The sequence below is a fragment of the Camellia sinensis genome, chromosome 14, assembly GCF_055761805.1.
Source record: "Camellia sinensis isolate YWXY chromosome 14, ASM5576180v1, whole genome shotgun sequence".
In the NCBI taxonomy this organism is placed as follows: domain Eukaryota; kingdom Viridiplantae; phylum Streptophyta; class Magnoliopsida; order Ericales; family Theaceae; genus Camellia; species Camellia sinensis.
In genome coordinates, this window is record NC_138974.1 from 78,581,969 (window position 1) to 78,608,172 (window position 26,204).

The window sequence follows — 26,204 nt, forward strand, 5'->3', positions numbered from 1 at the left end:
AGATTTTAATACTTCAGCTACAGCCTCGGCCGCCTCAGCTTTTTCCTCGGCCTGATCTTGGGCTCATCTTGCTGCCTTGGCCTGATCCAACAGAACTTTGATTTTAGTCTCAGCATTGTTTAGAGAGGAAAAGAAGCCAGCAGCTTCCTTGGTTTTGTGCACTAACTCTTCTTTGAAAGCCTCGACTTTCGTGGCGAAAAAATGGGCATGCAGGATGGCCTAGAAAGAAAGAAATGAACAAGTTAGTATGAAGAACTTAAAACACAAGCCAAAAAGTACCAAGTGTTGGGTACTTACCAAGACGGAATGCTGCATCATCAAAGCAAAATTTTCATATTCATTGATCTTGGCCATAAGTTGAAAGGAGCACGGCTGTGGAGAGAGCGACGCCGACCTCAATACTGTCGATGACGCTGTCCCCGGCCTTCATTGGCCGATCCTCAATCATGATGGCTAAGGCCCAGGGTTCATCGGCTTTAAATGCACTCGAGGTTGCTGCAACTTCGGACCTTGCCTTCTTTGACCGAGCGATATCGGTTGGATCGGCCTCAGCAAGCCTCTTTTCGACAGCGGAGGCGGTTCTCTTGACTTCAGCGAGTTTGAGGATTGGTACTGTATCTTCAGACTCAATTTAAGTGGCATAGGCTTTTGCCTTAGCCTTCTTTACCCTTTTTGGTTTTTGCTTGGGCAGGGATTAAGATGGTGAAGAAAAGGCGACAGTGACCACTCCTGGCAAGTCAACCAGAAGGATCTCAACGACGGCTTTTTTGCCCATGCCTTCCGCAGTAGCAGTGAGGGTAACTTTGGTACCAAAATGGATTGCTGGCAAGGCTATTGGTGGGTTTTCTGGATTGTAAGCTGGTGCCTCAAAATCTTGACGTTTACGGCTACGAGTTCTACCTGCTGATACGTTTGTTGGGGCACGACGATGGCGTTGGCGTTGGGATATTGGGATAAGTTGGTGGGCAAAGGTTGACGACAACTCAACTGGATCAAAAGAGAAAGCCTAATTAGCTCTTGGTGAAGAAGTGACTGGAAGGGTTGAGGCAGACGGTGAAGTTTGACTTCTTCGAGGGATGTCGGGCAAAGCCGATTTGTATGTTGGTATGTAATTCAACAAAAGAGGGGCTTTGCGTTTCTTGACAAGAAGATCCAAGAGTTTCTTTAGATCTCGGCTGGGGACGTATGATTGCCGAAATCCCTTGACTGGTTGAAGAAGAACTATAAAAACAAAAAGCAAACATTAGAAAAGATGAATGAGTTGGCAAGCCTTAACCAAAATGGAATTACAGTAGGCTGACTAAATCTTACCATCAGCCTCTTTAAAAACTGCTCGGCGCAAAGGATAAAGATGAAGATCGTCATCATAAGCAGACTCCCAGTTGCCTGAGATGATGAAGTAATCATCTCTAGCACCCTTGTTGGAGTCTGGGAGGTCGGTTATTAGTTTGAAGGTCATGGATCTGGGCTTAAGGTAGTATATGTAGCCTTTTTCAGACTTAAGGCCACACATGTATAGCAAAATTGGATATCGACTAATGTGATCCTAGATTTTTCTCAGTGTGCTAGTTCGATTATGCCATTGATAACCCTATATGAGTTTATGGCAAGCTGCATGGGGTTGAGTTTGTAATAGTGAAGGATTTCTCGGAAGAGTGTATCTAGGGGAAACCGAAGTCCGCATTCGATGAATACAACAACAGGGAAGGACATGAAGTCTCTATTAGGCATGATAGAGTCCTCCTCCCCAGCTAACCTCCAATGGACGTCGGCTGGGATAGAGAACTCCCGCCTAAAATAATCTAGTTTTTCTTGGGTGTCTACCCTCCACCTAAACATACCCATTATCTCGGCAAGAAGGAGTTATGCAACAGAATGATTAATATAGCTTTAAAGACCTCAACTAAAACCTAAACAGACACTGGTGTCAGGGTTTTTGAAGATCTAAGGGGAATTTGTTTTAATTTTCCTAAAGAACAGGGTTCTAAAGCAAATCCCAAACCTAGAAACTACAGGAATTGAAACCAAAAATCTGGAAATACAACAAGACAAACAAAAAAGAGCATGATTCAAAACGCAACCAAGATTCAAGTGTGACAACCCTAACCCATGATTAACGTTAATCCATGATTTAATATGCCTAATAAGTTGTTAAGATCAGATTTTGAATTAATTACATATGTGTTGCATTATTTGTGTTTTTATATGTTTATCATAGACATATCTGTTTAAATTTCTGTTCTGTTTTGTAAATCGAAAGCCTTATCGGCATCCGATCACAAAATTGACTTGAATTATGTGTGTGTTAGAATTTTTAGAATTTTGTAGTAAGTTCAATTGAAATTCGATTCGAAACCAAATAATTAGAATAAATGATCTCACTTAGTTGTTCTTAACTTAACTTAATTAATTTTCCTAAGTAAGCCCACTTAAAGCCATTACCACCATTTTGTATACATTTTACACTTCATTTCCTCATTCTTTGAGCTCAAAAATGTTGAGAGAGAGAGAGAGAGAGAGAGAGAGAGAGAGAGAGAGAGAGGAAAGGTGAGAATTGTGATCAAACAAAGGAAATACTAAAGAGTGAAAGGAATTAGCTTTGGATTTAAAGGTTTGGTATGGGATTTTAGTAAATTCACCATTTGGAGCTAGATTGGAGAACTAAGGTAAGAATTCAACCCTTTGGTTATGTATTTAAGATGGCTAATGTAAGAATTCAAAAGAATATAAAGATTCAAGTCATGATTTAAGTTAAAGAAGATGGATATAGAAAGAATTCAACCATACATGCATAATTCCCTAAGATTTGTAAGTTGTTCATCAAGAATTTCCACATGCATGTCCATATTTTGGTATTGGTCAAGGCCTTCATCATGTTTATGACCTAAGTGTTCCATTTGATCATGTTTTGGGAGCTATGAACTCAAGTGAATACGTGCATGTTATGTTCACCTCATGTTCTCACATTTCAAGTTGAATTTTGCACAATTGACATACTTTTGGGCTTTGATTTCATGAAATAATCTTTGATTCTCAATATCTTTCAAGTTTAGACAAGTTTTCTTGAGTTTTGACCCAAAAGAACATGATTTGTGGTTTTGAAGTTTAAAGGCAATTCTGGAAATTTCAGAATTTGCATTGTCCGCTCGAGTGAGCAAAGTGTCGTTCAAGCGTGAATATTGAGCTCCCAGAAGTTTTTCAAAATTTTACAGGTTGCTCGAGCGACCAAAATGACGCTTGAACGAGGACCCTTTTTACTCAATCTTCCGCTCGAGTGACGATCGAGCGGGAATTTCATGCAACCAATACTTTTGACAAGTTTGCAGATCGCTCGAGCAAAAGAAGTTACGCTCAAGCGACCACTCATATTTTTCATGTCCGCTCGAGCGAAGAAACCTATGCTCGAGTAGGGACCCTATTTTCAAAAAATTAACTAAGTGTTTTTCAATATATTTTGGCATCCTCATTGCATCCTAGGCTTTTCTAAGCCAAGATTAGGACACCCTAATGAGGATAAGGAGAAGAAAAACAAAGATCAAGCGCAATGAGTTATGTACAAATCAAGTATGTGTTACCGTGTATGTATCTGTTATGATTGATGTAAGTCACGCACCGTGAGCAGTTGATCCATTGGTTTGCTGCCAAGTTATCTATACAGTTATCTGTGAGTAATAACTCAGTAAAGCTATGTTCGATATGAAATACTTTCTAAACTTTATGATATGATATGAATCGTTTTCGAATGATACGAAAGGCTCTTATGTGATTACATGAATGATGATCCACTTCTTTGAAATGCTCATGTGGTATCCTTAGCAGAGGTCCTGGCCTGGGGGACATAATACTGTGGCTTATGGTCATGAGACCCTCGCCCGGGAGAAACAATATCGTGGCTCAGGCCCTCGCTCGGGGGAAACAATACCGTGGCTCATGTATGAGATATGTTACCTAGTACCGTAGGTTCCAATGTAGAACTTAATAAGCTTGACCATAGAGATACGTTTAATGCTAATGAATACACCACTCAAGTTAAAAATGTGACTATGATTCTGTTTCTGTATATAAGCATGATTATTTTTCTGTTCAGTAAAAGACTTGAAATTAAATTATGATGGGCATCATTCATCTAAACCCTTTACTCTGTTATTATTCATTGGGCTCCTGCTCACTATTTATATTATATATGTAGGTGACCAGGCACGCGATCAAGGCTAGAGTTGATGGCCTAAAATTCCGTTTTGACTGCCACCTTTTGCGCCTCTCGAGGAGGTTCAGGATCAAGTCAAGCTATGTGGCCATGTCTTTTTGAAAGTTCAAAACTTTGATCTCTCTTGCTTTGTGAAGAGTTTGTTTTTAATTATCTGTATATGGGGTGACGTATAATTGATGTATCTATGTGACGTCATGTGTATGTTTAAAAAGTTCAAAATTATTTTGTCCCATGTATGTCTGCACAGCTCAATGGATGTTGTATTTTGTGAATTTGCTTCCGCAGCCCCTTGATTATATGTTATTTTGTTCAGAGGCTTTTGGTAATCCAAGGATTACTGGCTGATTACGACGTTAAACCTATAAGGGCGGGTTTGGGTCGTGACATCAAGAGTTAAGAAAATCATAAACTCGCAGAACAATAAGTAAGTGTGTGCAAGGTAGTGTGCAAGAACCAGAAGCAATACGCACACTCTTAAATTTAGGAATAAATTATGATACAGACTTAAAAAACAAGAAACGGTGACCAAAGCATGAAGCAGAGAACAATTGCAAATACAGATATAGATTCCACAAAAACAAGCATGAAGTGAAACATATAGCAAAAATTCCGATTGAGGTTGTATGGAAGAGCATGGCCAAAAATAGTAAAAAATAATGGAGAATTGAAGTTAAAATAAAAGAAATCAGACAAAAAACTAGATTAAAGTGTCGAAACCCCCTATCATCTAAAATCTCGGGGGTTCACAGTTCAGCGTTTTGTTTTAAAAAATTTCTTTAGTTTTGGCTCTTTTGTTTTAATTTTAAATTTTAAAACTAAACAATCAATCTAATTTAATCAAGTTCTATTAAAAAGTTAGAAAAAATAATTTAATAGCACAATAATGGGACGCCACCAAAACAGGCATAAAAAACTAACTGGGCGAGTCCCCCCCCCCCCCCCCTCCCGTGGATTTGATGTGCTTCGTGCACAACTGTGATGGTTGTGTGGTTCGTGAGATTTTTTTTTTATTTATTTTAATTATTTAAATCGTTTAAATTTTAGAGAATATCAAGAAGAATATATTTATAAAAAATCAAGTCAATCGGATATTGACAACTCCTTCATTAAATTACATTTGTATTTAGTTTGATACATACATATTCATTTTTTTGTATACAAATATACTTTAATAAATGGGTTATCGATATTTGATTAATTTAATTTTTTACAGATATATTCTTTTTGATATTTTTTAAAATTTAAACAGTTTAAATTATTAAAATAATATTCGAAACGAGTTTTACGGCTGCACCCGAAGAAGATGTCGGGGTTCAATGTTCTTTTTCCTAAGAAAAATGCTTGAGAGCACTAAAAGGGGATCACTAAAGGGAGTACTAATGATGTGGCAGTGAGTCCCGCTCACTTTCTATGACTTGTTTTTATTTTTTTATTATTTTTTTTACCATTCCCACTGTATTAGTGCTATTAGTGATGTATTTTTTAGTGGTCTAAATCATTATTGTTTTCCTAAACTACCGATTCCAACAAAAATAAATAAATTATGTAATAAAAGGTAAAATGTTGTGACCTTTTTGAAGTTGAAAATTTCAATCTAATCTTTTTATATATTTTTTTAAAATTTTATATCACTTAAAATATACATGTCATTTTGTGATTAGTCTAAAATTTAATTTACATAAATTAAGTTAATTTTTATATCATTTTAATCATTGTCAATATTATTTCCTTTGTGATTTCAAAACATACAATGATATTATTACTATTTTAGTTTCAATGGTTATGATATGAAATCTAAATCTATATTTATACTTCTATCTATACTATTATAAAGGTAAAAATATTGTTGGGTCAATGAATTTAAAACGTATAATATAATTTTTTTTATAATTTTAAATTAATAAAATATAAAAATACATGTGTCATAAAATCATTGATCATTTCACTTTAATTATAATTGTTGACATTTTATTTATTATGATAACTGTGGGGACATAATTTTTGAATAATAACACGTAGCCGAGGTGACACCGAAGTGTCAGCCGAGGTGTTACGTGTCCTGGTCATGACGCCGAGATCATCTTGGCTAGGCTGAGGTTATCTGCGAATATATCGGAATCCGGGATAAGCGGATAAGGGACAAGAGTCCTAAAATAAGAGATGATTTCAATTTGGGTAAAGATAAGACTCTTAAAGAGTTTATCCTAATCCTACTGGAAGTCCAAGATTAGCAGTAATCCTAAGTCTATTGAAGTTAGGCTTCTATTGGGATTAGGTAAGTGTTGGCTATAAAAGAGAGGCTCCCCCATAGGTCTAAGGTATGCTTTTTATGCTCTGAATAGTGAGTTAAGCTCTTTTGCTATCTTTGAGAGATAACTGACTTGATCGTCGGAGTGCCCCCGGATGGACGAACCACCGCCAGAATCTCTTCTTTTTGTGACAGGTCGTTCGGACTTAATCTATTCTGTTAGTGTTCTCCAGCTGAGTGCCTGATTGGCAGTGTGGTCGAAAATTAACACACACAATAACATATTTTAAATTTTGTAATTATCACCTTTTTTTATATGGTGTAATTATTACCTTTCAAATTTCTAATTGTATGATTCTTTTATAATATTGATATGAAAAATAAATCAAAAATTTAAATGATAATAACAATGAAACCCTACTTCGTAATTTTAAATTAATAACAATGAAATATTACTTCTATTTTTTTTTTTTTTTTTTTTTATGATGCTAGTAAAAAATGGATGCATGCAATACATATTGATCATGACCTATCAACGTTAATTTTCAAATTTTATTAACCAAAGTTTTATTTGTTTGGCTTAAAGTTTACATTTAATCTTTTTTTAAATTCTTCTATAATTTTTTTTACTAAAAGCTAAGAAATATATTTAGCATTAATTATTGGCACATATCTAGCCATATATTTAATTTGAAAATATGGAAATCTTTTAAATGGAAAATCCAAAAAAGAATCTTATTTATTATTAAGTCCGATGTCATTTGAAATTTGAAATTTTGAAATATTAAAAAAAATAAAATATGAAATTTAGTAATGTTATGATAATCATATTTGATAGTATCTGATATGGCGTTTTAAAAATAATAATTCAATGTGTCATGTAATGCCTATCAAATAATGTGAGTAGTGTCATGTAATGTGTTACAATACATAGTATTAAAATCTGATATCAAAATATGATCACATAATATTACTCATTTTAAAAATATATATAAAAATATTATTTGAAGTATGAGTTATAAATAATTTATTAAAATACAAATATAAATTTTAGGTAGATTACCAAACTATTCTTAAGATAAATCATAATAGACTTCATCTTCTAATGATAACTGTAGTCAAATAATCTATACAGTCTAACTAGTTTGGTCTCCCAAAAAAATCAAGCCTAGACTCGAGTTCTTATCAATAAGTTAGGTCCTTTTTTTTTATGAGGAAAAAAAAAACTTTATTGATAAAAATCAATATACAAAGAGTACTAAGACAGATATCAACAAAGAAAGGATGAGTGCACAAAGTTTCAAAACAAAATTAAACAACCCTAACTACGTCGGCACTGAAAAACAAGTCATATAATCTACATTAATAGGTTAGGCTTTAAACACTAAAATGGTTCAATTAGAAAATGAGCCAAAAAAAAATTTGGGGGCTAACTCAAAATTATTTTATATGCAAATATATTTTATTTATTTTATGTAATAGATTAATTTTAATAGTGACATAATTCAAACAATGATAATTGTTTTGTTAGGTCTAGACCAAGAAAAGTTGTTTTAGAGATAAGTTGATATTGGTAAATAGTTTAATTTATTCTTTTTAATATGAAATTTTTTAATATATATATATATATATATTTTAAAATCATGAAAACATTGGTCTTAATGGTGAAGTCAGACAAAATAATGATTTTTGATTGGGTTAAATGTTAGACTGGCATACTCCAAGTTTGAACTTCTATTTTTATTTTCAATGATAAACTTTATTGTAATTAAATTATTTGATAGATGAACTTGCAACTATGCTTCATAAGGGGAAGATTAATTTGAGGAGTGACGGAGAAAGTGACTACTCCCTTTGTTTTCTTTCCTATTTTATTAACCGTTTTTATCGAGTTTCACATAAAAAATAAAAGTTAAAAATTAATCGACATATGTAATTTATTATATAATTGAATGAATTATAATTACAAAATTCTAATGGCATAATTTATTTATGTTTTACCGCAAATACAATTTTTATAATTTATTTTATTTTTTATCTTTCTTTTTTACTAATTATATTATAGCACATTTTTATATTTAATACATGAAACGCACCATTGATGACAAAATCATAAAAAACGATCTTAATTATAATTGTCATGAAAATAATTAAAATTTATTTGGTTCTAAATCTCTTTTCCTCTTCATTTTAAAATATTTTAAATTTTTATTTAATATTAATATTATTTTTAATTACTTGTGTGATACGGTGCATAGTATGGGTGTAATACTAGTAATTACATATATAAAAAATAAATGTATGCTATATTTTATTCGGCGTGTGATCCCAGAAAATGTAAAATAAATATAAATTTCATTTTTTGTGTATGTTTAAATTTTTTCTATAAATGTAACATTATTGACATATAATTATATAATTAATATATTAATAAATTTGTTTAATAGTTCCACTTAGTTAGTGTTTAATTACACAATTCAACACTTACAAGTAAATGCTTACAAATTAAATTGTTTAATAACTATAATTCGTATCACTTAAAATTTTAAACCTCCCTTAAAAATTTAATCTCATAAATTTCTTACTTAATTATAATGTTGAATTCTGATTTTTAACATCTTATAATCATATCATTGATAAAAAATACCATTATCACTCCACCATTGTCACATCACCCCCCCAGCTAATATCACACGACTACCACCACCACCACCACCACCACCACCACAAACACCAACACAACCAGTACCACTTACACCAACAAATTCTAATTTTTTTTAGGATAAATCACAAATACATCCTCTAAAGTTTGATTAAAATACAAATCGCTCTCTGTAGTTTTGAAAATTATATTCTACCCCCTGCGATTTTTAATTTCATGATCAATCTCTCATTTTATTAATAAATCATCAAGTCAATTAACAATTTTTTAATGATGTTAGAAATATGTTTCAATTAATAATTTAGGTAATTTTATTATTGTATAGGAGAGTAATTATGAATTTTATTTTTTTTAGTTAATTCTGTTAAATAAAAAATACTAACAAGGAAGTATTTGTAATTTTTCAAACCACATGGAACAATTTGTATTTTAAGCAAACTTCAGGAATGTATTTGTAATTTAGCCTTTTTTTTACATATCAAATAACTTGATTTAATTCAAAACTTAAAAATTAAAAAAAAAAAAAAAATTAGTACTTAACTTTCTTACTTTAATTTTTGCAATTTTTTTTTTAATTTCTAATTTTATAAAATAACACTTTCCCTAATACATTGATATCACATTGTATTCGAAATCTTATTGAATTCAGTATCACTTAGTGTGTTTGGTTTTAATTTTCTGGATTCAATTTTTCAGAAATTGAATTTTTTATTTTTTCTATTTTTTTGTTTTTAATGAATATTTTTAAGATTTTAAGTATTTTTTTTTTACTTTTTTAAATGCACCTTACTTAGATGTATTTAAAAAGTAAAATATTTATAAAAAAATATTTTAACAAATTAATAAATACATAAAAATATGAAAAATGTACGAAATTCTAGTATTTTTTTTATATGTTTAGTATTTGGTGAATTTTTTTTTTAAAAAAATCATAAATATTATGCTTTTTAAATATATTTATATTAAATGTATCTAAAAATAAAAAAAAATATTCAAAATATTAAAAAAAATTAATAAAAAAAATAAAAAATAAAAAATTTTAATTTTGAAAAAAATAAATCTTGAAAATCCAAACCAAACAGTTTTTTTTTTTTTTTTTTTTTTTAACAATTTAGTACCATTTGTTGTTAGGGGGGAAGATCAGTCAACACAAGCCCGCCCAAGTATATCATGTGAACGTGTCGTTTAACTACGACCGTTGACCAAAGCCTTTAAATGGAGGAAAAATTAAAAATATATCTCTTAAAATTTATTTAAAATATAAATTAACTTTTATAGTTTAAAAAATTATAAATATTATTTTGTTTGAATTTTTTATTTAACAAAATTAATTAAAAAAATAAAATTTATAACTGTTCACCTACACAATAATAAAATTATTTGAATTATTAATTCAAATAAAATTAATATTATTAAAAATTGATAATTAACTTGATGATTTATTAATAAAATGACATATTTGATATGAAATTAAAAATCTTGTGGGATATAATATAGTTTTTAGAATTACAAGAGATAATTTATAATTTAAATAAATATTAGGGGTATGTTTGTAATTTATCTAAAAAAGAATCACGACCCTGCTACAACAGAATTAACACCACGTGTCAACATCAAACGGCAACAAAAAAGGCCTAGAAGGATTATCCGTACGCAAGCCACTCCAATTGAGGTTAAATACAGACCCGAACTCCACTCTTCCCTCCACACTCTCATTAACTTCTCTCTCTCCCCCGTAAGCGCTCTCTCTCTCTAATGGTGTGTTTGGTTAGGGGAATTTGAGGAGAGATTTGGAAAAGGAAAAGGAGGTGTGTGAAACTATGTGAAATGTAGTTATATTTTTTTCACATTTCACCTACATTTTCTATTTTTCTTTCCAAATTTCTCCTCAAATCTCTCAACCAAACGCAGCATAAAGGCCTCTCTCATATTTGTTGTCCGTAACGTTTCTGCTTACAAGAAGACTCTTGGCTGTGTCTTTTGATGGTTTTTCTGAATCACCGCTTCTGAGGTAAAGAAACCCATTTAGAATTTAATTCCCACTGTCTTTTCGATTTTTTCTTACTTGTTTTTATTTTATTTTTTTCTCTCTCTGTTTTCGTACTTTAGTATATCTCTGAACCGTTTTTGGTGTGACGCCACCAGTTTTTGCGGTGGTTGCAATAAATACTCTGTTTTACAACTTTAAAAACATTGTATATACCCATATAGATACATGTATGTATAGTAGAGTAGATCAAATGGAAGATGATCAATAGGGTAGAACTACCATTGTTTTAAAATTGGGATTTCTGAAATGAGAAACTTTAATATGTGTTTGGTTGAGAATTTGAGGAGAAATTTGAAAAGGATAATAGAAAAGGTTGGTCAAATGTGAATACACATACTTATATTTTACTTAATTTTTGTTAGCACCATAAATCTGCAATTTTTATTATTATTTATTATTTATATAATTGCAGGACACGTGGCATCCTCTTATTCATTTGGAAGTTAAAAGAAGTTATAGAGATAATGGAGAATATGAAGGACAAAGTGGATGAGTGGGAGGACAAAGTGGATGAGTGGAAGGACACATGGCAAGACAAGAATGAAGATGGAAGAAATGGGTAGTTACTAAGTAGTTATTGCTGTATTTTTTCTTCTATAAATAGCCATTAATGGCTACATTGTAGATCCAGAACATAAATCAAAGACAATTGATTTCAATATTTCTTGTCATTTTCCTTATCTTAGGAGTAGTTTAACATAGATTTATATTTCGAAGCATTTATTTTCAGTATTTCCATTTCGAAGCATTTTATGCACTTTCTTTTCGAAGCATAGGAGTAGAGGTAAGTAATTATTACTTTGATTGTTCACTCAATCATCTTTCTCCGTCCCTTTTTCTTCTTTTACTTTTTCTTTTCACTACACTTGGCAAATTTGAAGTCCTCTTCGTTGAGGCAAAAGAACCGTCAACACAATCGCTTGATAATTGGCTTGAATTTAATCTGTAAGGATTTTTCAATCCTTGCTGGCACGCTCGCATTTATGATATTTTCCTTCGTAGGAAAAATAAGCCAACATTTTGCCAACATTTTTTGGCACGCCCAGTGGGACGTCAAGTGTAATAAATGGAAAATGAATTGGATTTGTCCATTTCAAATAGTCTAGATGAAATTTATTGGCGTAAACAAGAAATTTTGGATCTTCAAGAAGAGATCCATTTTCTTGATGAAATAAATTTTCATCCCTTACAATATTATTTGGTGGAAGAAAAAAGACACCATTTAATTGGAGAAATTCATCAACTTGATATGGAAATTCGCCAATGGAATGATGAGTTATCAACTCTCACTACCAAGTCTTTAACTGAGGCCTTAATGGCCGGAATTGGTGAATTTTTTCAGAATTTTTCCATGGTTAAAAATAGCAAAAGCAAAGAGTTGATTTCATCAATGGCTCGGGGGGTTCAAGAATCCGTTTTTAAAGAGCCAAATTATGAAATTAACATAACGAAAGAGCATGTTTTTGAGCCAAATTTGACTAAGAATGATGTTTCATACATGGCTCGGGAGGTCCAAAAATTAATTTTTAGAGAGTCAAGTCATGAAAATAACATTCTTATGGGGGATTTTCATAAGCCATTAATGGCTAACATGGAAAAACAACCTACTTTGCCAAAGAATTATGAAAATCAATTCGGCGAAAGTCATGTTTTTAAACCAAACATGGTCAAGAATAATGAACAAGCCACTGTTCATGAATTCAAATTTTTTGACATTTTTCAAAATGTTAAAAAGTATGAATTTTCATGGTCACACTATACCATGACTTTTGGTGTTCAAAATCCTTTTTGGATTTGTGGTTCACATCAAAATATAATTCTGATGATGTGGTTAATAAAATTAACAAATTGTTCTTATGAGTTCGAAGCACTAAGAACAAGGGATGACCATTTAAAATGCATGAACTTGGCTAGAAAAAGCCTATGCATTTAAATAAGTGGTTAAGAATGGCTTATCTTTTCAAATTGATGGCCAGTTGTTTGTATGTACACAATCAAAGCATCAAAGATACATTCGAAGCATCAAGAGTTGTTTCGAAGCTTGATTACTTCACATTCGAAGCTGTATAAAGCTTTGAAGATACATTCGAAACATCAAGAGTTGTTTCGAAGGTTAATTACTTCACCTTCGAAACTGTATAAAACTTTGAAAACTTTCGAAATGTGTACATCTCTTCAAATATATGTAGAATGACAATTAATTAGTTGTCGAATAATGCCTGTTTTTGGCATCATAAGTTGGCTCGAAGAACAACAGTTTTGGTGTCTTCGAAGAATTAATAATTGGTTCGAAACACAAAATTAATATTTCCATTAATTATGTGTGAACCAGAACATATAAGTTTTGAATAAACCACAATGGTTGGCCAAAAACAGCTTCGAAAGCCGTTTTGCCATAAGTTGCTTCGAAAGCCGTTTTGCCATAATTTTGTAAGCTTCGAAGCACTCTATCTTGCATCAACAACAGCTTCGAAGAAATAATAATGGTGGTTGTGAACCTTCGAAGCTTTGTCAAGTATTTTTGAGGATGTAATTCGTCTTTTGTCAGTTCCATCGACCTTCGAAGAATGATTTTGGTCCTTTATATCACTTTCGAAGCTTGTTACTAGTAATAATTCGAGTCATCTAGTCATAATTTCATACTCATTCGAAGCACTTTATTGGTGTTGTTACATCATTCGAAGCACTTTGCTGCTTAGGTTAGTCATGTGCTTGGTTCGGCCCTTCAAAAATTCAAATAAACATCATTTTTAAGGGCCGCGGGGGGTAATGTTAGCACCATAAATCTGCAATTTTTATTATTATTTATTATTTATATAATTGCAGGACACGTGGCATCCTCTTATTCTTTTGGAAGTTAAAAGAAGTTATAGAGATAATGGAGAATATGAAGGACAAAGTGGATGAGTGGGAGGACAAAGTGGATGAGTGGAAGGACACATGGCAAGACAAGAATGAAGATGGAAGAAATGGGTAGTTACTAAGTAGTTATTGCTGTATTTTTTCTTCTATAAATAGCCATTAATGGCTACATTGTAGATCCAGAACATAAATCAAAGACAATTGATTTCAATATTTCTTGTCATTTTCCTTATCTTAGGAGTAGTTTAACATAGATTTATATTTCGAAGCATTTATTTTCAGTATTTCCATTTCGAAGCATTTTATGCACTTTCTTTTCGAAGCATAGGAGTAGAGGTAAGTAATTATTACTTTGATTGTTCACTCAATCATCTTTCTCCGTCCCTTTTTCTTCTTTTACTTTTTCTTTTCACTACACTTGGCAAATTTGAAGTCCTCTTCGTTGAGGCAAAAGAACCGTCAACACAATCGCTTGATAATTGGCTTGAATTTAATCTGTAAGGATTTTTCAATCCTTGCTGGCACGCTCGCATTTATGATATTTTCCTTCGTAGGAAAAATAAGCCAACATTTTGCCAACAATTTTACATATTTTTTTTCTTTTTCTTTCTAAATTTCTTTTCAAATCTCCCAACCAAACGCTGCGCAAGTGTGTGTGTCAAATTTGATGATACAACCAGTTTGTATAAAGTCTAGTCTTGTGATTTTAAATCTTGTCTTTTGAGGATTGTTTAGATGGGTTTTGACTTGGAGCTTCTCTAGTTAAAAGAGTTCAGTGGAAAAATAAATACATAAATAAATTGTTTTGGTCTTATTTCATTTGAGTTTTGAGAATTGTTCTTTGTTATGTAAAATTTTCTCTTCTCATTCTTTTCTGGTTTTTTGAACTAGACATTTTTATGGTCTCTTTCAACTTTCCTAGGTCCTACTTATCTTAGCTTATTCATAATATTTTTTTAAAATTTTATGTAGGTCCCCATGCTCTTGTTCATTTGGTAATAAGACTATTCCTTTCTTGTCCTTTGTTGTATTTTCTTGCTCTCACGAATCATTACTGTATCTGCTAGATTCTCACCAAAATGTCCTGGTGTGTCACATGGGATTCAAACTGAGACCGGAGTTTTAACGTGGCTGAACACTCACCACCGCAGGCCGACCACAAATTGATTTCTCAAGCTTCAATTTTACACATGAAAATTAATAAATAGAATAGTGCACCACATCAGTTCAACCTGATGGCTTACCATAACTTCAATTACTTTCTCGTTCATATTCATACCCAAATTTTGACTATACACATCTGGTAAACAATATAATAAAGGAAAATCTTTATGAATCTTTCCATAATTTCAACAACCGTTGTTAATATGTTAGAATAGGCTCCCCTCTATACCTCATCTCTCCATAATTCTTCATACTCCTCTTGTAGGGCTCAATTCCAAACCCGCACCGATAATCTGAATTGTCTCCTTTGTAGATATCGCAATAAAAATTATTCATGCAAAAAATTAATTTCATCGAACAATTATATACATATAAATAAATAATATTTTATTTTAACAAATAGATGGTTTATATATTATATACCTTAATTATATTATATCCATATATAATTTTCATTTTGTTGACCTTGAAATGCTATTCCCTTAATTGCTTGCCTCCATTTCACATGAATCATTACTTTGTATGCTAGATTTCACCAAAATGTTTCAGAGCGGGGTAAGAAAAACAGAAAAGGTAGATCCAAAACATGCTTAGACAATCTTAGGAGTTTGGTTAAAAGGTCCCCAATTTCAAGAAAATAGTCTTTCCTTTTCATACTCCTACCCAATTTTTAACTACTCACATCTTTTAAACAGTAAAATAAAGTGAGAATCTCTGTGGCTCCGTTTGTTTTCAGAGATGGAATGGAGGGGATTGATAGTGAGGGGATTGTTAGTGAGGGTCGTTTGTTTTCAGAGATAGAATGGAGGGGATTGATAGTGATGTGATTAATAATGAGGGGGATTGTTAGTGAGGGGATTGATAGTGAGGGGCTTAGTAGTGAGGGGATTGATAGTGAGGGGATTAGTAGTGAGGAATTGTTAAATTATTTTTATATAAAATAATAAAACAAATAAAAAAATATAAAAAATTAAAATTTATATTTTAAAAAAAATTTCCAATATATAAAAAATAAAAAAATAAAAAAATTTCTAATCCCCTCACTATTTTTCTAATACCATCTCTACCTCCTCACTATGAATCCCCTCCCCAAGGGTATTAGTAATACCAAGGTATTAGTAATACCCTCCCTATCTCTCAAAACAAACAATGTATTAGTAATACTAAGGTATTAGTTAGTCCCAAGGTATTAATAGTTCCAAGGCTATCTCTCAAAATAAACACTCCATATACTAATCCCAAGGTACTAGTAATCTTAATTCCCTTGCTATAACCCAAACAAACGGGGCCTATGAATCTCTCCATAATCTCAGCTAACAGCTGTTAATATTGTAATATTATATAAATCTTGATTGTATTATATCTATATATAGTATTCATTTTGTTGACCTTGAAATGCTATTTTTCTTAATTGCTTTCACATGCTAAGCTGTCAAATTCAATACGTCATATTCTCACCTAGCTTTTGAAAAACCATTTGTAGGCATGAGACGTTTCAAAACTGTAGAAAAAATTGGCCTCCTTTGTCTTCTTTTTGAAATATCTAATCTATCATGTTTCCTGGATGACCTTTCAGTTGTCTAAACTAGGATGAACTAACTCACCTTCTGGACTCTTCCAACGGCATTATTATGTACTAGACTGCTAACGTCTTTCTATTTTTTGTGGGCTGTGCTGGGGGAGGGGGGAGTCAAACTTGAGTTGAACCCGTGACTTCCTAGTAAGGTACTCAAGTTCTAGTCATTAGGCTAATGTTAGAGATTAAGAAATATAGACATGGATACGGACACAGACACATGCATCAATACAAACATGGGACATAGCGATTTTAAAAGAAGTTAGGAAAGTGAAAAAAAAATAAAAATACACCCACATATACTTTGATTTCTCTTATATTTCTTTGCCCTAAATTTATATTCATATAAATAACAAATATATATTTTACTTTGGACATATTCGTGGCGTGACCGACAAGTGGACACGCAGCATATTGGACATGCCATCGAACACCTATACGGACACATGATCAAACACTACTCATTTTGAAGAATTTGTGCCTTACAAATATCTTTCCTTGGTTTAGTAAAGTAACGTTCATACTAATCCTTAGCTTCTGTGTTCTATGTTTTCAGTTGCAAGGAAAATTAGACCTGTGAAGAAGATTCTGAATTAAGTCAGACATGGCCAAAGAACAGTTGCAAGTGCTCAATGCACTTGATGTGGCCAAAACACAATGGTATCACTTCACTGCAATCGTAATTGCCGGCATGGGTTTCTTCACCGACGCATATGATCTGTTTTGCATCTCTTTAGTCACCAAGTTACTCGGCCGCATATACTACCATAACGATGGCGATGCTAAACCGGGGTCTTTGCCTCCTAATGTCTCGGCTGCAGTGAATGGTGTTGCTTTTTGTGGTACCCTTGCTGGCCAACTCTTCTTCGGGTGGCTCGGTGACAAGATGGGTCGAAAAAGAGTCTATGGCATGACGCTTATGGTCATGGTTATCGCTGCAATTGCCTCTGGCCTTTCCTTTGGCAAAAGTGCAAAAGGCGTGATGACCACACTCTGTTTCTTTCGCTTCTGGCTAGGATTTGGCATCGGTGGCGACTACCCTCTTTCTGCTACCATTATGTCCGAGTACGCCAACAAAAGAACTCGCGGTGCCTTCATTGCTGCGGTGTTTGCCATGCAAGGTTTTGGGATTTTGACCGGTGGAATGGTTGCATGTATTATTTCTGCATCATTTAAGGCCAAATTTCCTGCCCCAGCATATCAATACAATCCTCTTGGCTCCACAGTTCCTGAAGCTGATTGTGTTTGGCGCATAATTCTGATGTTTGGTGCGATCCCTGCTGCACTTACTTATTACTGGCGAATGAAAATGCCTGAAACTGCCCGTTACACGGCCTTAATTGCCAAGAATGCCAAACAGGCCGCTGCTGACATGTCCAAAGTGTTGCAAGTTGAGCTAGAAGCGGAACAAGAAAAAGTTGAAAAGCTTTCTGGAGATAAAGGCAGTGATTTTGGTTTGTTTTCAAAACAGTTTCTTCGTCGCCATGGCCTTCACTTGCTTGGAACCACCACTACATGGTTCTTGCTCGACATTGCCTTTTACAGTCAAAACCTTTTCCAAAAGGACATTTTCAGTGCAATCGGGTGGATTCCCGATGCCAAGACAATGAATGCCATTGAAGAGGTTTTCAGAATATCAAGAGCTCAGACTCTCATTGCTCTCTGCAGTACTGTCCCCGGGTATTGGTTCACCGTGGCATTAATCGACAAAATAGGGCGCTTCACCATTCAGTTAATGGGATTTTTCTTCATGACAGTGTTCATGTACGCCTTAGCTATTCCTTACAATCACTGGACTCATAAGGAGAACCGAATTGGGTTCGTTGTCATGTACTCGCTAACCTTCTTTTTCGCCAATTTTGGTCCAAATGCAACAACTTTTGTTGTCCCCGCTGAGATTTTCCCTGCAAGGCTACGATCTACGTGTCATGGCATATCAGCAGCATCTGGGAAAGCTGGGGCAATTGTTGGGGCATTTGGGTTCTTATATGCAGCTCAGAATCAGGACCCAACTAAGACAGATAAAGGGTATCCACCGGGTATTGGTGTTAGGAATGCGCTCATGGTTCTTGGGGGAGTCAATTTCTTGGGTATGGTGTTTACATTCTTGGTGCCTGAGTCGAAAGGAAAATCATTGGAGGAAATGTCTCAAGAGAACGAGGAAGATGAGGATGGATCGACGGAGATGAGACAGCAGACCAGTCATGACATTAGGACAGTTCCAGTTTAATAAGAATTTCTCATATAATGCTGCTCTCTTTAGTATAGTTATCAGTCCACCTAGTAGTTTAATGTCTTTGAGCACACATCTTAGGATGAAAAAAAGCTTGTAGTGCTTCACCTTCATGTTCATCTTGAGATATGTAATAAGCTTGCTGCTTTCTTCTGTTTAACTAGTGGTAATACTCTTAAGTTCTGTCTGGCTTTAATCTTGTTTGTTAATGGAGAAAATGTGTAGTCCTCTCTCTCTCTCTCTCTCTCTCTCTGCGACCAAACAGTAGACATCTGGTTTTTCTTGTCCCATGGCTCTACATGCTTGTTTAGTACAGCTTTTTGCTTACACTTGACACCAAACACTATTGACACATATACATGCCCCCAATTTTTTTTTATTGAAAATAGTCTTTTATATGGAAAATTTGTAGGAGTTGTTTGGGATAAGCTATATAAGTGTACTTTTTGAATTTTTAAATAAAAAAATAGAGAAAAAGAAAGATGATTATTTTGGGTAACTTTTTGACTTTTTGCGAAAAAATACATATTAAAATATTATATAAAATAGCAAAATTATCGTATTATCCCTATGCCCTATGCTACTGTGATGGCTGAATAGTGCAGAGGTACAGTTTTCTTTGAAATGAGATGGTGCCTTTAGAAGATATATATATAGGATGAGGCTTCCCTCCAGCCCTTCATTGGACTGGAGGGCACTGTTGGGTTCGTAAGGATCCATCACAGGTCCCTTTTTGATAATTCAAACCGTTAATGTGTTGCACTCGTCAAGTACTATATGCCTGTAAAAAATCAAATTGATCGGATGTCGATAGCTATGTGATTAAATCAGTTTTGTATGGAAAAAAAAAAAATGGACAGTGAAAAATAAACGGCTGACAAAAACTTGATTTGATCACATAGCTATCAATATCCGATCAACGAGATTTTTTACAGACATGTAGTACTCGACAAGTTCTACACACTGAATATATATGTCTAATTTTTTCATAAGATATATGAAAAGTATCCTATGGGCCCACACATGAGCTTGTACTGGGGTACAATTTTGGCTTGTACTCTTTTTTCTTTTCTTTTTTATAACTTTTTTGATGAATAGTGATAATTTTTTTTTGACATTTGTTGATTTTTTGTCTTTTATAGAGTAGGCCAAACAAGCACTTAGTAATACGGTAAGATGAATTTATCTTATGAATTGAACACTTCAACAAAAGTAAAGTAACAAAGATTTTTTTTTTTTTTTTTTGATCGGCAAAATAAATCTTTATTGATGAACCACATATAAATACATATGATAGGCAAAACATCAATAAAGAGGAGCTTGGAGCTAGAGAAAGCTCCAACCTCCAAGTTGGTGAGAAACCAACAACACAAAACAAAAACAAGAGCAACACCTAACTGACAGATAAACAGATGCAATAGCAACAGATAGAGCCTAGAACAGAAGCAGAACCACAGCAAAAAAAATGAGGCACTACTGTTGCCAGATGCAATAGCAAAAAAAGAAACCAGAAGCAGAACCACAGCAAACCACTTGCAGCTTCTCACAACCATCATGAACAAAAGGGTGAGAATCCTACAGCATATCAGCCAAGTTAACCCTGATTTAGTAGTTATCAATCAATAGCAAAAGCAACAGCAAGCAAGAGCAGCCCAGAGCAGATAAACCAGCCTTCCAAACAGCATATAGATCAACACAGAGCACCTGATGTAGTGAGGCACTACTGTTGCAGACCAAAAGCAAAACCAGAGCAAAACCATTTGCAGCTTCTCACAACCATCATGAACAAAAAGGGTGAGGATCCAAAACCACCCTGAGTTAGTAGTCACCAATGAATAGCAAAAGCAGCGGCAAGCAAGAGCCTTCCCAAATAGCATACAGATCAGCAACAGAGCAATTAGGCACATTAGCAAGACCCCAAGACTCCAATACAAACACCTGTTGCAGTGAGGCACTACTGTTGTAGACCTATAGAGTAGAATTCAGCCAAAACACAGCTTTCATGCACTGAATAATGCATGATCACAGTAGCCAATAACTCATGAAGAAAATTGAAGTGGACTTTGACAATGCCAAAACAGCCCAGATAAACCATATCAGTTTAGCATCCACAGATCAAGACATTGGCCCAACATACCAGATATGAACTGATGAGACAAAAGACCCATAAGACCGATGAATCCAAAACAACCCAATACCAGCAGCAAGCTACATATACATTCCTACCCCTCCCAATCAAACAAATACCAAAAAATGGTTGTGCTTCACCAGCACCAGCATACTAGCAACAATTCAGCATCCTTAGGTCCCTTTATCTATACACAGCTGCAGACCTGCTTCAGGTTATATAACACATCATGCACCGAGTAATTAAACTCTCTCAAGTAACAAAGATTTACATGTCCTATTATCAATTTCCAATTTCAATTTCTTTATTCTCTCATCACCTTTCCAATTTCATTTTCTTTCCCCAGTTGTGGGAGTTGTGCTGTGGTCACAGCAACGCAAAAACATTCAAGAATTTTTCACTTTTCCATGATCGCATTCTTACTTTTTTCATTTTTGTCCATTTGCTTTTTCTGAACACTATCAAGATTCCTTTTGATTTGGAGAAACTAACAAGACTTCCTTTATATCTGCATTTTTATGTCATTTTCAGAGAAATTTTTGTTTGTGTCGGATGGAAATTTCTCTCAGTCAGACAAAATTTTTCTGAGTCAAATTTTCTCTATGAAAATATTGAGAGACTTTAACTATTATGAAAATGTTATATGTCATTTATCTAATAAAATCTTAATATCAGGACTTTAAAAAAAAACTCCCTTGTTTTTTCCCTGCATTTTTTTTTTCCGGCATAAACGTTAAATGATAATTTTGATTGGTTAAAATTAAATTGATGGGACCATTGATTGGACATAGTACCAACATGAATGCAAAAGACTTCCACATTGAGGATATTTGTTAAACGGTATCCTTACAGTGTTTTGTTATAAATTGTAGTAGAAGATAATGAGTTCCCTATTCAACATGGCCTAGCATACCAAATGGTTGAGAAAGGATTAGAAGGAAGCTAAAAATGAATCAATCACCGGCTTCCCACCTGTCCACGCCTGGATTGAACGGTGTGGTTTGGATTTGTGTTTGTGACAGACTTACCGCATATTTTATTTCGATAATTTGAATCATTTATTTTGTAAAATAATTTTTTTCCACCAAATTTTTTTTAAAAAAAATGTTTTTATGGGCCACTGAACAAAAAAATTTACTATGGGCCTCTGGATAAAACATGTGTTTTTCATATTTATGAATGGGGACTTTTGACAATGATTTTTTCCCCCCCTGATCTTTTTTCTTGTTTTTTAAATTAAAATTTTAGATATGGTACATTTTTTTAGACATTAAACAAAGATAATTGAAACATGAGACTTTCTAAAGTAGGGAAGCCTAAAACAACCACTTTGATCACTTGATTGACACTAAAACGGGTCATAAGGCTTTTTATGCTTCACCTTCATGCTAATCTTGAGATATAGTAACTTCTATGCCACTTTCTTCTGTTAACTATAGTAGTGATATTATTAAAGTTTTATGTTTGCTTTTCATTTTTGTTTGTTAATGGAGAAAATGTGTAGTCCTTTTCACATTTTACTTGCATTTCATTAGCTTTTCTCTCTCTTCACTACAACCAATTACTCCGCATATTGTTGGGTTGAGTGAATGTGTGTTGATATATTATTGAACCTACAATTTTGGATATGCTTTAAACTTGTCAATTTACAAGTAGATAATAGAAGTTCCAATGTTCATGAAAGAAGCTCTTCATCCACATCTTCAGATGAGAACACTGTTTTCTATCTTGCTTTCAATGCTTTATATGATTTTTAAAGTTTACTTGAAATTTAATTTTAATTATAAGGATTCTTAGCTGATTTTTCGCTTGTAATTGAAATCATTGAACTCATAAACACATAATAAACAGTGCTTGTTGAAACTATTATTCCACAAATAATATTTTTCAGCATCCAACAACAGCAGAGCAATGCCTCAGAAAAACCACTCTTCCAGTAAGAGATTACTCTACAAATTATCCCCATGTTCCACAAACTCCACAAGGTAACTATATATGTACCAATAAATAAGATTGACACTAGCTTGTAATAATATAATAATTATTAACTAGGTATTGTAGGCCAGCTCTTGAGCAAGTCTCTTATGCACTTGCTCTCGTTCAATTTCAGTTGGTAAGTTGGACTCCATCCATTTGCCATTCCCTTCATACACTTGTCCTTTGGGAATAATCTTCATCTTCCGAAGAACAACCACATTTCTGAGCAAATAGATTGCAAGCTTATTTTCATCTTGAGCACCATGGAAATTTAGTATCTCCACTTCCTATGTTGTTTAGAGCCACACTGGCTATTCAGTTTACATATATGACTTTTAGTTGTTTCTGCAAAAGATTATTAGGTAGTCAGTAATTATTTTTGGTTGGTGTATTTATTGATGTGGATGATACTTTGTGCTTTGCAATTGTTTAAATTTTACTGGTAGTTTGTTTGGTTTTGATGCTTATTTTTCATTCTTCACCTGCCCACAGACCGAAAAAGTAAGTGATCAATTTGTTTTGAGTTCATCATGTCCACAGAAATAGCAAAGCCCAGATATCAAGTGCATTCCTTTTAATCAGTAAATCACAATTAACAATCCACTTACTCCAAACCAATCAGGCAAATATCACAATTCTGTGGAAGACTATATATACTTTTCCACACAGGCACACAAGTGTGAGTTGAATCATAAAGACTATGAAGAGATTTGATGTAGAAACTACCTGATGAATAAAGTAGAAATCTAAACTTGAAGAGAGACAAAGTAGATAGTTAAATTTGATATAGAGTTACATTTAACGGTGTAATCCTCCCTCCCATTGAAAGGCATCTTCTCTTCTTCCACAAGGATAGCTTCTTCTTTTTCTTCTTCTTGAACTTGCATAACAATGGTTGCCATGTTTCCACACCAAGCTCCCAAGGGATGTCCCAAGTACTGCTTTGGAAAGGATCTATGCTTACAGTTAAGCATTCCAGCTGCACAAGTTTCAAGAACTCATCCAAAAAATCTCCCCAACCCAGCCACTGCCTACACTATTGTGAAAATAAATTTTCAGGCCATATAAAATTTCAAAACATCTCAAGAAATGTTAAACATTTATGATCGCATTTCAATCATCATTATAGAAGATTATTGAGTTGTCTACAAATTGGAAGTGAGAAAACTGCAAGTTACCATGACCAATACTTACCGACCCCTCTAATCAGAACATGATGCTGTTTGGCTCTTTTAAGCAAAATATTAAGAACCTCAACCATGATGTTAAATAAGAAAGATGCAGGCTGTCCAGAAGAAGGGACTGGGTCACTGGAGGTGCTGGTTCAGTGGTGTCCCCTGCAAAAAGATTTAAAACCAGAATTGAATCAATTTCAACAATTAAGTTTAAGAAGTCCAAATTGCAGCGTGAGGAATAGTCCTCTGTCTAGAATTTTACAATTGACATTACCTCTGTTTGTTTCGGCCAAAAACATTTTTCTATGGTTGGTTGCGTCTTTGAAACTAATGTACTAATAGTTGTATTAGTGATGCTGGGGTGATGGTGGTGGTAGCGGCAGGGCAGAGATGGAGGTTGTGAGTGGTGGTGGAGGTGGTGGAGGTGATGATAGTGGTGGTAGTGTGGTGCCATTCATAAGACTTTAATTTGAAAAATATTTGCCACAGTTTAAAAGTGGAAAATGGGCTTCTTGTGTTTGATTGACCATGAAAAATGCTTTTCGTTGGCTTTAGTTTTCTATTGTACCAAATGCCAGAAATTGCGGAAAACATTTTCTGCCCAAACAAATGTGGTGTTAGAATCAATGCTAATGGATCTTGTGAAGGCTTTGATCATATGTCCTTAATCACTTACTCTCTTTACTCTCTAGATCTCATGGCATGGCCCGTGGATGGTTTAAATTACAAATATCTTTCCTTGTTTGGTAAAATAGCATTGGAAAATATGGAAGTCCACTATTCAGTTTGATTTTCAGATCCGAATGAGCTGTAAAACACGTGGCTGGCTGAGTCACCGCAAAGCGCACTGTCTCTCTTTCTTTTTTTCCTTTTTTTTTTTTTTTTTGCCAATCTTGTCTCTCATTCATCTCCTTTATTTCTCTCAAATGCAGACGACCCACCTACCAGTAGATAATATCCCTCATATTTCTCTGCCTCCCCATTGCATGAGTACCTCTATGTTATTATTAGAGAAGCATCCAAACTATAGCAATTGAGTTATCCATGAAAGAAGAAAAACACATTGCAATGAAAGAATAAAAAGTACCCATTTCTTGGATTGATTTAGCAAATGATGTATCAAATAGAAGATCGATTGTGTTAGTAATTAAGCGAGGGAGAGATTTTAGGGAATTCAAACATGGCAAAGAAGGAAGAGGGGAATATGGGAAGGAAGCTGCACACACTCAGTGGTAAGATTCGAACCTCGGCATCACTCCTGGTAAGCGAAACCCTCATCCACCCAGCCGACTCCTTGATCTTGAAATGTTGTTTGTTGGTGAAGTAAAAACTTATAATTCAAACTCCATGATAACATTGTAATAGCAGTCAATACAATTTTAAGGCATCACTCTGGAGATATGTTGAAAGCCAGTGTTTTTCATAGCTATGTTGCTACAAATCCAAGTTTGTGCCTGTTAAAGGTGAACCATCGCTGATAAATTTCCTATTGTCCAATATTACTAGATGTTGAAATAACATGCATTAATCAACTCAATCAAAGTGTAATTAAAGCAACACCATCGAGGTACGCTTTCCTGCAGCTTGCAGGGTTGAACCACATCTCATAGGAATGTCAATCAAATTAATAGAGTCAATAATGGATTTGTGGTAGGACAAGACAGACTTTGGTTTGTTTTCGAGGGAGTTTGTTCTTCACCATGGGCTTCACTTCCTTGGAGTCACCACTACATGGTTCTTGCTGGACATCAAATTCCACAGTTCAATCATCTCAAAAAAGGACATCACCCGTGCAATCAGGGTGGATTCCTGATGCCAAAACAATTAATGCCTTTGAAGAGGTTTTCAAAATTGCAAAGGCACAAAACTCAAACTCTTATTGCTATGTGCAGTCTGCAGTACAGTGTCCGAGTACTGGT

The 26,204-nt window shown here is 33.8% G+C and overlaps 1 pseudogene across 3 annotated transcripts; it reads left to right on the plus strand.

Annotated features, from left to right (window-relative positions):
• The first annotated feature begins 10,993 nt into the window (after positions 1 to 10,993).
• LOC114276797 (low affinity inorganic phosphate transporter 1 pseudogene) lies at positions 10,994 to 19,201 on the plus strand (annotated as a pseudogene). Of its 3 annotated transcripts, XR_014351401.1 has the most exons (3): positions 11,032 to 11,131; positions 15,005 to 15,027; positions 17,329 to 19,201. The product of XR_014351401.1 is annotated as a low affinity inorganic phosphate transporter 1 pseudogene, transcript variant X2 (transcript). The 3 variants fall into 3 exon arrangements; XR_014351400.1 differs by lacking the exon at positions 15,005 to 15,027 and having other exon boundaries at positions 10,994 to 11,131; XR_014351402.1 differs by lacking the exons at positions 11,032 to 11,131; positions 15,005 to 15,027 and adding an exon at positions 16,759 to 16,921.
• The last annotated feature ends 7,003 nt before the right edge of the window (positions 19,202 to 26,204 follow it).